Here is a 13,447-nt window from a genome sequence, read left to right as displayed (position 1 = left end):
TTTCTGTTTAGCCTCTTAAAGTAGCCAGAGAAGGGGGAATAAAAACATTACAAAGGATACGTTGCTGGATAAAAGATATTCCATTACAAACCCTGTCAACATTAATAACTTACATTTCTTCAACAGTGCTCTGAGCTGTCAATAAGAAACAGGAATGAACTGAGATAAAACCGATCTGTCAGAAAGCAGATCGTATCGGAAAGATAATAGAATCAAATTAATTTATGGCGAGGAGATTTCACAACAGACAACGAAGCAATACTGAAAACCACAGTCCAATGTAATCCCTTTGAAGAAATGTTGTACTTATTACAGCTGTGATGATTACAAATGTTTGGTTTAAAAGGCTGTGTTGCAGTCTGGAGGAAGAAAAAAAACCTGGCTATTTATGGTCTCCAGATTTTAAAGATGGGAGCTAAAGAAAATAAGCCTGTAGACATATGAGCTGAGGCTTAATATTTCCATCTTCATTTAAGAAAGGGTGGTTAGAAAATAGACCTGCCAGCCTGAAAGAAATTTGGATGTGTCAACATTTTGTTGGGCTTTTGAAATTTTTGGTCTCCAGTTAAGATGAAAAAGTCAAAATAACCTGTTTCCACTGAATAATTTCTGATTCAATAGTGCCAAAAATTTAACTCTGTCATTCTCCTTTTGAAGTTAAACTGCCTCAAAACAAATTATTCCATTTTCAGTGTCCATTTTGACTTGGAAAAGCATGACTTTAAACCCAGTTTGGTCTGGAATACTTCAAACCGGAAAGCAAAACCTTGCATTTTGAAAAGATGCTTTTGGTTTCCTGCAGTAGTTCTAATTTCCTGGAATTTGATGCTTTCTCTTATTTGGGGAATGTGAGGAGGAAGAGACTACCTGGATTCAACAATAGTTTCTGGTGGAGGAGAGGAAAGAAAGGAAAACTTCTTGTAATGCAAAACTAGGACCATACCTGTACTAGTTTAATTTCCTTATTAGCTCATGCATGTGAAGCTGTGAATCTCCCATGGTTTAAGATCTCTCCTCATTACTCCCTGTGACCCTGCTCTTCTTTTCCCAGTCTGTGACCCTGGGCAGGGCACACAGATGTGCTGCCTTTGGAGTAGGAGCAAGCCCATTGTGATCTGTGAGGTCTATGCCTCCCCCTTTTGTTAGTCCTGGTTTGCCTTCATAAACCTGACCTGAGACGTGTCCATATTATGTGGCTTGCAGAGTGAACATGGTAATATAGTTCTCATCCCTGAACCAAGGCAAGTGAGGGGCAACCAAAGCAGACTGGATATATGCCTTGTCTCTTTGCACATGTCCTGCACCATCCCGTTTGGCAGAGGGCAAATACCCCCTTCGCTGTATCTGAGTGGGTTCGCTGAGTTCTCTGATAGCCTGATACTGGCTTTTGAAGCCTGTGAGATGCCAGCACTGCCCTCCCCCAAAGAGGAAGGGGCTGGGTGCTGTTGAGAGTTCTGGCAAGGGCTGTTCTCACCTCTGCATACATGAATGCAGGTAGGAAGCAGGCAGGAGTGGGGCTGAAGAAGGCAGCATGTTGTGGGGGTGGGGTGGTGTTTTTCTCTGGCTGGTACCATGCCCCAAGGGAGTCTGAACACATGGTTTAGAGAGCAGAGGGATGGAGGCCTGGAGCTGCCCTTCCCGTGCCAGGGACTGTGTGCATTGCTGCCTGAAGGCCTTTTGGCTGCTTTGGAGTGGGTGCTGTGTGTGGGGGAGGCACTGGTCCTTCCCCTTCCTCCTCCACCCTCTTTCATCAACCCCGAAGGGACCTGTGCTCCAGATGAATTGAACTTACTTCAGCGGCTCCAGATGTGTTTGAGGAATTTTCTTCCCTGTTTTTTTGCCACCCCATCCCCTTTTTGCTGGAAGATTCTGCCCTTGGGGTTGCTGGATGTTGGAAGTCTGTGACTGCAAGCAAACTGAGGAGGTGGGAATATCCAGCAGAGAAATCGGAAGGGATAAAGGTCCCTACCATCTGTCTCCCCTCTCCCTGGTCCCCTGTGTTGCTTACAAATCAAAATAAATGACCTGAATCTAAGCTATGTGTTTTTAAAGGGATGAATCCCTTGGTTCCTTCTTGCTGTCAGGGCTGCCTGTGCCTGCCAGCCCTGTGTGTGGGCATCGTCTGCAGCATGCTTAGCACTGACTCCCCCCCGGCTTAATGACAAGTTCTCACTTTGTTTGTTGTTGTTTGTTTTGTTTTGTTTTTTCCCCTTCCAGCCAAGCTGACATTTAATTCTGCCTCGGCCAGTTAAATATAACCCTGAAACCCGCGGGTGAGAAAATGTGGCTCTCTGTCACGCTCATTTCAGAGGGGCCAATTAGCAATGGTGATCCTTGGGACTTGGCAGACTCTTCCCTGGGCACCCGGCAGCCCTGGCCCTGCCTGTCATTCTCAGGATAATGTGCTAGGAAATGATCTTGTGGTTTACTAAGAAAAGCAAAACAAATAAACTCCCTCTCCCTTGCCTTTGCAACCCAACAACCTGTGGTCATAATTGATTTGCAAGATTTGCAGTCAGGATGTGGCTTTGTTGCAGATGAAATTGGTGAAGAGCCTGCTCCTCTCTGGCTCTTTGCCTGGTTCCCCCTGGTCCAGCAACTTTCTACACCCAAAGGCATTCAGTGTGGAGGCACTGATATGGTAGAAGGACATAGCTCTTCTACCTCACCCCTTCTTTTACCACCTTGATTTCCCTTCCCTATTTCCCTGCTGCAGTGCTGGTACCACTTCTATTCCCACTTACAGGTTGTGGTTTCTCCTCTGGGCGTGGGAGGCTGGTTGACCAGCCTGTGGACTTGCTGGGATGCCTCCCATCCCTGTGACTTGCTCGAAGGCTGCATGCTGGGAACCCCTTTACCAGAGATGGCTGTGTCCTCCCAGGTGCAAACATACCACCCACTGCGCTGGGTCAGTCCACGGTGTGTCTAACCCGGTGTTGTGCCTGTGGCTGGGTCTGCTTGCTCATAAGTGGAAAAAAATGAGTGAGTCTTTCCTTGACACATCTTCCATGTTGGACATTCAGCAACGTGGTGGGGTGAGGCTCTATTCTGTTTGAGTCAATGATGGGTCTGGCATTGAATTTGTCTTGTCCTTTTTTTTTTTTTTAAAAAAACCCAACTCAACTATGAAAGGCTTCTTGGTCTCCACAGTGCCCTGTTAAAGGCTTCTGTTGCTCCTGTTCATTTGAAATCTGCTGCCTGATCTCTTCAACAGTGACCCCTTTTTTGCAGTGGTGTGAGAAATGGTAGTTAATTTTGTTCCCTGGGGTCCTGTTTGGTTTGTCCTCTCTTTGCATGGAAAACATAGAAATCTCTATCAGTGCAAAGGTACCTTTCAGAGTTTTCAGGTGATGTGCTCTGAAAAAGCAGCAAACCTGGGCTAATTTAAGCCATTTATGGCTGGTTTATGCAGATCCCTGCTGTGTCTAAGCCAGGGCTCCCACTCCTTCCCAGAAATGCTCCTCCCTGTCTCCCTTGTGCTTTTAGGACCTGTATTTTTATTTGCCATGAGGTCCCTCATTCTGGCTTGACTTCTGGCCCTCTCCCCCTTGTACCAAGCTGGGTGTGATACAAGGTGAACCTCTGGGTTGAAGGACACCTGTGTTGTCCATTGGGTATTGGTGAATGGGGCCAGCTGGGGCTGTCATCAACCTGCTGACCTGTGTGCAGTTAGCTCCTGGTGGGAGTAAGTCCTGGTGATCACAGAGCAGGCAAACACAATGGCAATCCAGCAAACAGATGGACATATGATATTCATAAAAACAGGGGTGATTCCCTAGCTGCTGCAGCAGGAATCTGGGCTTAACTCTGCTGGTCTCTGGGGTTTAGCTGTTGTCTGTTGTCACTTCTTATCTGGCAGTCCCATGTGCTGTTGTGTAGTGTCTGTTCTTGTAATGGTTTGTACCTTGCTACAGAGTGGTGCTACCTGAAATCACCTGCAGGCAGGGGAGATGGAGATGCTGCCCAAAACCCCCCTGGCCATATGCTGCCTGGTGCCCATGGGCATGTATTGGTATGGGGACAAAGTGATGGTTTTGTGAAGGCTCTCTGAACCCATCTCCAGTTATTAACTGATGTCTGGTAAATGGCCCAGCTTTGATTTGCTGACTTAAACTCAGGCATGATAGATGTCTGTGCATGGTGCTCAGACATCATTGTCACTTCTGTATTTTACATTGGGCTGTAGCTTATCTTCAAAACATTTGCAGCAAAATAGCTCAAAACAATGTGTCCTCTTAGTGTTGAGACTTATTTTCCTTGTGCTCCTTTGATTTTTATCTTCTCCACATTTTCTGTACATTGCCCTAACAAGTCCTAGAGGCTGGACAGTGTCCATATCACATCAATACTAAATTTCATTATATACAAACATCAATCTGGCTCTGGGCTGCCTTTTTAAACTGTCATCCAACCTGGCGGTGTTCAGTTTCTGTTTAGGTCTGACCGTGAAAAAGCATTGGTTCAAAGCTTGTTACCCATAATGTTCAGATCAAAACAGTTCCTCTGTGTGTTTATAATAAAAATATATTTTCACCAGCTCATGGGAGCATTGACATTTTCATCAAGGCAATTTTCTATGGCCCCAATCCATCACAACACATGAGCTGTTCCATTGGTTCCAGTATGACTACTCATTGCTTAAAGTAAATTGTTTGCTTAAAAGCTTGTTGGATCAGGGCCTATAAGTGAGAAAAGATTGCTGATTAGAAAGCGCATTTGTTCCTGTTGTGGGATTTGATGGCAAATTAAGGACATTAGGACGATTCCAAGATTAATGCCTCTATATTTTGGGAAAGAAATATTTTAATACTTTCACATTATCAAGAGGCCCTATAATAAACAGAGCTTATGCAAATGGGACACTAAAGACCAAATCCCAGAAATTAATGGGGTTTGATGAGAGTAAACTGAAGGTAGAATTAATCTCCAAGAGAACTAAATGGCTATTTTCATGCTTATGAACTTAACATACTTTCAACTCCACCTAAATGAAAGACACACTCAGTTCACTGTTAAAAGAGGCACTTAAAAGGTATTAGAGGCATAAGTCCAGCTGTTACAAACTCCAATAAATTTGGATTAGGTCTCCACTGTTTGAGTTGTGTGTGTGTGGGTGCCTGACCTCAAAGCAAGTTGTTGGTTTTTTTTAACTTATTGATATATAGCATTACATCAGGTTAATTACATGTCGCTGTATTTCATGTCGTCTCTGCAGAAACCCGCATGCATCCCGGCATGGCATTGGAGAGCGGGCCATCAGGAGCCTCTCAGAGGGCTGGGGTGTGCTGGCCACCCGCCCGTCTGCCACCCAGCCCTCCCTTGAGATGAATGCTTTGAGCAGGGGCGGCTGCTCAGTTTTACAATGCACAACTGGCTCCCTGCCCTCCTCTCTCCACCCCATCCCATTTTTTCGTTCCCTGGGGTAACTTCCCGTCCTTCACCTCACTTGTTAACAAAGCATATTTTTAAAATTTTATTTTAGTGTGTTGGAGCGAAATGCCCGATGTTGAGGGGCAGAATTAAAAGCTTGAATTGATTGGGGCTTTGAATTTTGTATTGCTGGCTCTGGTCAAATATTTGGTCGCTGTGCTGTTTTGCTACAAATTCCTGGCCACCCATAGAAGGGATCACCAATGGGCAGAGCACGTTCAGATTTATGGCAGCGTCTGTGTAGATGGGTCTAGATAACAGCAAATCTTTTGGTCTGAAGGCACTGCAGTCGCTACGACAAAAGAGATGGCTTAAAATCGCCTTTCCATTTAAAGTAATGCCAAGCGCCACGGCCAGCCCAGCCATGTGAGGGAAATATAAAGCTCTGTGATAGGGAGGAAAGGAGGAGAGGGGAAAAAATCTGGGTAGCAAGTAACTAAAATAGATGAAGTGGAACAGTTGGAAATCTCAACTTGAGTGACAAGGGAGAAAGAAGAGATCCAAAGTCAGCAGCAGATGACTTCGGTCTCACGTCCCATCCCTCTCCACCCCCCCCTCTGCTGCTGCCGCCACTTTCCCAGCAAAGGCAAGAAAAAAACAGAACGTCTTTTCCAGATTGGGGGCTGAGCGGCCTCACATGTTGACACAGCAATAATTTTTAATGAGAAATTTTTAGTATTTGTGTGGGAGAAGTTAGCGTTGTGTACACAGATGCCTCTCCGGCCACCACGCCGTGGTCCGGGCTTGGCCGCGTCCCCCTCCGGCATGGCCTGCGGGGTCCCAAGGCAGATTCCTTTCAGGCGAAGGGAAACATTTAGGCTTGCTCACCTTTGAACTGCATGCGATGGTGTTTACCTTGGCAAGACAAAGTGGCAGTTTTACAGATATTAAAAACAGTCCTGAGGGGAATCTGGAGGCCTTCCTATATTTTAATCACCCAATTTAGCCAGCCTGAGGAGTCGGCTGGAGGGAAAATGTGTGGCAAAACATGTTTTTTCTTTTTTTTTAAAAAAGGGGATTTAACAGAAAGTAGCCCAATGCTAAAAGATAGGAAAAAAAAGTGCATTTTTATTTTTGATGCCCTCCTCAAAAAAAAAAAGGTAGGAATCCTCATATTAATCCATAGCACCTCCACAGTCCATATGGTTTCTTTTTTGACATTTCCTGCTGGGCTGTGCTCTACCTCAGCTAACCCTGCTCCCCTCACCCTTCCTGGGTATGTTCCTCCTCTAATCTGACTTCTACCTGTCAGGAGAGATGGGTGCAAATGGGTTTTGCCCACATCTTGAGGCAAGGCCTCCCCTCCCTGCCAGCACTCCCTCTGGTGTGCACAATTAAAAAGAAAATTAGGTTTTTGTGGGGGAAGAGATTCAAAGGAGTCATGAGTGATGTCTGAAGTTATGCTGAGGTCAGGACCCTGCTTATTGATTTTCTAACACAGCAGAACCATGTACAAAAGGAAGAGACCTCCTTGCCTCCCCCTGATCCAAGATACTCCTCCAGCTTGGAGAGAAAAAAAAAATCTGGCTGCAAGCAGTCAGGCTTCAACCAGCCTGTCAGACGGCTCTCTGCAGGAACACAATCCATGTTGATTTTACAGAGAAGGTTGTTATCCACATTTCACCACTGATTTATTGTTTTTTAACCAGCTCCTTATGCTAGATTTTTTTTTTTTAAAAAAAGCTTCTTTTGCACTTTGCAAGTGGGGATACTGGCTGGCAGTGGGATGGTGGTGGAGATGCCCTGCTCCTGCCCAGCTGGGGAGGAGCAGAGGTGAGCGCTGCCATCCTCCAGCCACTGCCACCAGCCACCTGCGAGGCTTTCCTTAATATTTGTCAGAATTTATGAAGGCTGTGGCTAAAGGCCAATAACGTGCTTACGCATCCGCTCTGCCCGCAGGCTGCAGCAGGGCAGCCTGACTTTGAGAGTGCCGAAACCTCTTCTGTTGGTTAAAGAGTAAGATGGGTATGTCGAAGACCAGTCAGATGAAGCCCTGCAGAATTAAAATGGCCAAATGCATCCCGTCACCTACATCTGCAGAATTCATTAGGCGAGCTTGATTGGCCTTTGTTAAACAAAGATGGGATAAGGTTTCATACTTTTTCTGTGGGAGTCAAGCTAAAGTTTCAGGCTGATGATTTAGTCAGGTGTAAGCATGAAGTTTCCAATTTAGAGAAATAAATCTAAAGTGATTTTATTATCCTCTGTTTTACCCTGACACCCTGCTTCACCCCGACTCCCTGTCAGAGCACACATGATGTGTTTATACAGGCTGCACTGTAATCGACTGGCAGGCAATATAACATGAGACACAAAATGCATCTTCCACCTAACACCGGCTTCGGTAGCTTCTATATTTCATCATCTTCTCGTTTCTCTGCCAGCAAGTCTTTCCTTCTCTGAGTCCCTTGTATTCTGCCCAGCGAGAAGCATGTGCCCCAGTTTTGTGGAAAGAGCCGTCGACGTGCTGAGACACAGCATTTCAGCTCGTGTGCCGCAGCTTTTTGTTGCTTCATTCCATGCATCTTCCAAGGAGATTCCTTTGACTGGAGTAATTTTAACAAATGTGTGTGCCTAAAACACCCACAAAACTTTTTTTGTGGGAATTGGTAAAATTTTAAATATTTTAAATAGAAAAATAGAAATTTTTTTAATAGTTACTGCTTCAGGAGCAAATATTCCAGGAAAACTCTATGTCAAGATTTTGATAATCATGAAAAAAATTATGTGATTAAATTGGCTCAAAATACCTGTTTTCCAAAGTTTCTTAAAGAAAAAACAATATGAAAGTACAGATAGTGATGCTGGGGGGAAGAAAGTAAGCCGCTTTGGCCAGGTTTTTGGATTCCGTTGATTAAAAGTCTGTACAATTTAGTTATTAGTTAGAACATAAGGACACAAAAAGCAATAGGTCAAATTCATTTCTTCATCTCAGATATATCCCTGTTGACTTCAGTGAAGTTCCTTTAATGATGAATTTGTCCTGCTGGCTCAAAGATAAAAAGAGAAGTTATTTTTGTTTAATATTTCAACAAGGGGAAGAGGTTAGCAAGGGAATTTGGTTTGCACAAGTTGTGTTTTTCCATGAAGTTTAACAAGGGCAGCCACCACCTATCCAGCTCTGTTGTATATTTGTCTTTTTGAGGGCTGAGTGCTTTCTCTATAGACTCTCCCAAACTCTTGCAAGGCAATTTTTGCCAGATGCAACCCACAAAGGACACTCGCAGCCATGGGTTGTTCGTGTTCCTGTGAGCAGTGATGAGAACTGCTCTCTTTCAGGTGCCTGCTGATTTGATTTCATTTGAGGGTAGGCTTTTGGAGATAAAGCTGTGGGCTGTCTCTGCTGTCCCTGGCATCACAGCATCTGAGTGCCACCTGGTGCTCTCAGCAATGTGCCTGACCCTGGTTGCATTGTGGTTGCACTTTTCCTAGGCAACTGTATTGCTGCCATGCTCATGTTTGCCTCGATGCACGGTTTTGCTCAGTGCTATATCCTTTGCTTTCCTATGCCTTTCTCTTGTGCATTAGCAGGGCTGAGTTCAGGCTTTCTCCCACCTCCATCAGGTCCTTCTGGCTGAGGGCAGAGCAGCGAGAGAGGCCAAGAGCCTACAAAGCCTGGAAATGCCGTTGGAGACCTTGTGAGGCAAAAGCCAGCTCTGGATGGGCTTTTCCTCCTGTATCTAGACTGTGTGGAAGAGCAGGATTTGAGAGATTTCAGTATTCCCAGCCTGAGCCAGGGCAGGAATCAGCACACATGATGTGTGGATGACTGAGGAGGTTTGATTATCTTGTGAGCTCAAACTCTGGGTGAACTTGGCAATGTGGGTATCCCCATGTGTGTTCCCTGGAGAGGAAAACTTGCACACTGCAGTGTTTTGTTTGTTGCAGTTGTTGTGATGTGATGTGTATGCATGACTGTTCGGTGTGGGTCGTGTTTATGGGTGTCAGGCAGGTATGTGTGTGGAGAGCTGTTTCGCTGGCTCGTTCTTGCTTCAGAGAAACGAAGTTTCTCTTGCCCAGGCAAGAAGTTGAAAGTTTCACTGGTCACTCTCCATCCTGGAGCTCAAGGCATCTGGCAGGTTTCTGTGAGCTTGGCTAAAAGCAGCCTTTCTGCTGTGAGCAGTATTGCTTTCAAACCTGGAAGCAAAATGTTTTGATGAAAGAGGAGGAAACCTTTCTCATGCTCTTCTCATCCCTGTATCCTTGGATACTTTCCAGAGTCATACAAAACTGTTGCAACTGGAAAAATGGAGGCACCCAGCAGCACAGTGTGTGGTTTGACAAACCCCTTTTTATCTAGGGTAACTTTTAGGGAGACCCTAGCTTTCTTAGAGGAGGAAGAGCCTTAAAATAGTAACTTTTCTGGAAAAAAAATTGCTATATTTTTGAGATGCTATACTGACTCTGGTGACACAGTGGTGTGGTTTTATTTCCCTCTTGGCCTGCTGTCCCCAGTGTTAGCTGTCATGATGTACCATGGCCACCTGTGAGAAGGCCCTCAGTGGTGGGGGAACTGGGAGAAACTGGAAGAAAGTGTTAATCAACTTCATAGGAGAACGGCCCTTGGTCTTGGCTGTGTTTGCACTTACCCGTGATGAATGCTGCTGTTCATCCCTTGGTTCCCATATTCTGTGGAAATCTGGAGCTAGGATAAGGGTCCCCAGAAATGGGGCTGAGATGTGCCCAGGGCACTGTTCCTGGATGTGAGGATTGGGAATCATTTCTGGACCCCTAGTTGTGTGGCACCCATGGCTGTCTGCCCAGGACATAAGACTTCTGGGACAGAGAGAGACAGCAAAAAAAGTTGAGAAAATGGATGCAGGGGATTGAATGAAAAGTTAGACGCTAAAACTTTGATGTAGCCACATGGCTGTGAGGAAGAGGGCAGAGACAGGAGCTGGCAGCATCTCCATGTGGTGCTCCCCTGCATTGACCCAGAGTCATTGCCCTCAGCATCTCCTGCTGTCCTGCTTCCTCCTGGCTTACCGGGTAGCCCTTGTGCCAGCACGTCCCTGCTGCCACTCAAGTGGATGAACATTCGCCCAGGGGACCACACGTGAACTTCTTGTGAGGTACAGATGTTGCAGAGTCAAAGCCTGGCCACCCTTGGTCTAGGAGGGACTTGGGTTTCCAGTGCCCCAGAGAAGCAGGAAGTGCAGGAGACATGGATATCATGAGAAAAGAATCGATAGTCCCCCCTCGGCCTGACCAAATATTGATTTTGCTGTTCGGTTCGTATCGTTTTTCACCGCCTTGCTGGGCCTCAGGGTGGAGGCTCCCTCTTGCAGCCCCATGAGGAGTGTTTCAGGGAGGGAGGGAGGCAGAGGGACTGGACCTCTCACCGGGCAGGGTGAGAACAAGGATCAGTTACCTGCTAAACTGACCCTGGACGGGGGATGGCAGTGGTGGGCAGGGGGGCTTTTGGACATTCAGGCCTCCCTAAAACCTCCAACACTGTCCTGTTAGCTAATGCTGTTGAGAGAGCTTATATTGGAAGAGATTTGCTGTCTTGCATTCCCTGTCAGTGCCCCCCACTGTGCTATGACTCTTCTTTATGGTTAAGGTTTGATATAAAATCCAGGGAACGTAAAGGATCTTTCTGGCTTTCGTCAGTTTTGGAGTATGCGTTTAATTTTCAGATCCGATCATTAATAAATGCAGCAATTGGCAACCACAATTCAGCCTTCCCTGGCAATTCCTGCTACCACAACTTTGCAGGAGCGCTGCTATCCAAACACTCACAAATTATGATTTTTTGACTCAAAATTGTATCTGCTACTGCTGGAGGTAAAACTATTAATATATAAATAAAGGCTAATTCTGTCCTGGTTGTTTTTCTTCATGAGGTCACTGGTCCCTGAGGAATTATAAGCAAAACAGCAGAGTGCCTCACAAGAAATAGAAAAAGTCATCTCTCATGGCATGAAAAAGAAAGATGTTTGGAATGTTTTTAAAGGATGCTCTCTAGCTTTCTTTGGTTGTAGTTTCTACCACATATACCATGTTTTTACTGGGATTGAAAACGATGGTGTTTTCTTCATGACACTGCTAGAAGCTAGACTTGCTGGGAATTATGTGGCCAGTTAATTTTTTTATTTTAAATGTGTAGCTGATTTATATATTGATATAATGATGCAAAACCACTTTGAATCCCCATTAAAACAATAATTTTCAACAGTTCTGTGGTCTCAAGGCAATGTTGACTTGCTGTCTTCACAAATCTTTGGCTTAATTATGTTATGTTACCTGATGGGAAAATACTCTTTAAAACAGGAAGAAATGGTGTATGGAATTTTTTCAGGCAGTTCTGTGCAGTATTTATCAGCCTGTGTAAACCAAAGGACTAACCAGCCTTAAAAAAACCCCACCAAAACACACGACCAATAAGTATCAGAGTTGTGTGTGTGTGTGTGTGATGTGAGCCACCTGTTGCAGTGGAAAATTAGGCTAATCTTCAAATGTTCATTTATACTCTGCACATCTGGATATGTTGGCCTTTTATCAATCTTGCACATTAAGATAAGATGCCTTGCTCAGGGAGTGGTGTGGTGCTGGAGCAGGTAGCCAGGAAGGTTGTAGGATCACCACCCCTGGAGGCCTTCAAGACTCAGCTAGTGGCTGATGTGCTCTGGTGTTGGCAGTAATCCTGCTACAAGTGGGAGGCTGGGCTGGGCAATCTCCAGGTGTCCTCTCCAGCAAACACATACATGCTTCTATGGTTCTTTTGCGCGTTTGCAAGTATTGTGTCTTCTGGTGTGTTGTGGGCCATAAGCAGGGCAACATTGACCTGTAGCAGCTGCAGACTGGCATGCAACCTCTGGGACACTGGAGCTTCCCATGCAAAGTGTGGCTATGTTATGTGCAGAAGATTGGAAGTCATGAACTTGCAGGCAAAGGTGACTTGTGTTACACCCTGTGATTCAGGCCTAAAAGCCTGAATTTCCCCTATGTAGGCATTTCACTGCAGGCATCTCAGTTGGAATAGCTTGGGTTTCCTCTCCAGAGAGCAAAGAAAAATCCTCCAGAAAGTAGCTCAGTCCTCCAAAATTAGCTTCATCTAAGAATGGGGAGCTTGAGCTGTCCTTGGGTGTCTCTGGCCACAGTTTAGAAAGCACCTACAGTGGTTGTTGCTGTGTTTCATGGGACCACAGATGAAAATCAGAGGATGAGTCCTGGCCCTGGATTGATCTTCTCATGTCATGCCCCTTTTGCTTGTAGACTGACAGATGAAGTCCTAAGCAGCAGTGAAGTCCTAACCTACACCATCGTTGGATGGTGCAATGCTCGTGACCTGGCATGGGGACAGCTGAACTGCACCAGATCCTATGATATGCCTGTATTTACCTGCCTGGGCTTTTAGCCCAGTGTAGATAGAGCCCGTATTTCAGGATAATCCTCAGCATCATAAATTTACCTGTGCAGATGGGACCCAAAGGGAGTATTAGAACAACGAAGGAAAAAAAAGCAACAAGGAAAAATGTACCTATTAGGCAATCTGAACCTTTGTGCAGCCTTCATTAGTACCAGCAGGGTTATAGTTACTTTTAATCATTCAACTAACTGTACTAGTGAAAACTTTCAACTTTCAGCCATTTAAATCGGAAAGGTCTTTAAAATATTTATTATTACTGTAAATCACACCATTTAAGGTCAAAGCAGAAGCATTTGTTGGATTTGAGCAGGTTCCCAAGTTGTTTTCTTACCTGGAGGTTGAGTCCTGGTGGAAAGGTCTGTGTTTCTAATTTTGCTATGCTATTTTTTTACTGTGAGATGATGGGAACACCATTATGCTGTGCTATTTTCTATTTTTTTAATTGGTCGTTCATACACAGGTCTGGCTGGAGTTGAAAATCTCAGGGAAAAAGCCATTAACACCTGCATGTTTGACCTGCAGTTTATAAATCAGAACATATGTTTTCATATTTCTAACCCCCCAAAAACAGAAAAATGTGTTAGTGGATATTTGCAGCAAACTCCGATGCACATTGTCTTTCCAGTGTCAGCAGACCAGAATGTC

The sequence above is a fragment of the Strix uralensis genome, chromosome 8 (assembly GCF_047716275.1).
Source record: "Strix uralensis isolate ZFMK-TIS-50842 chromosome 8, bStrUra1, whole genome shotgun sequence".
NCBI classification, from domain to species: domain Eukaryota; kingdom Metazoa; phylum Chordata; class Aves; order Strigiformes; family Strigidae; genus Strix; species Strix uralensis.
This window is presented reverse-complemented; position numbering follows the sequence as displayed.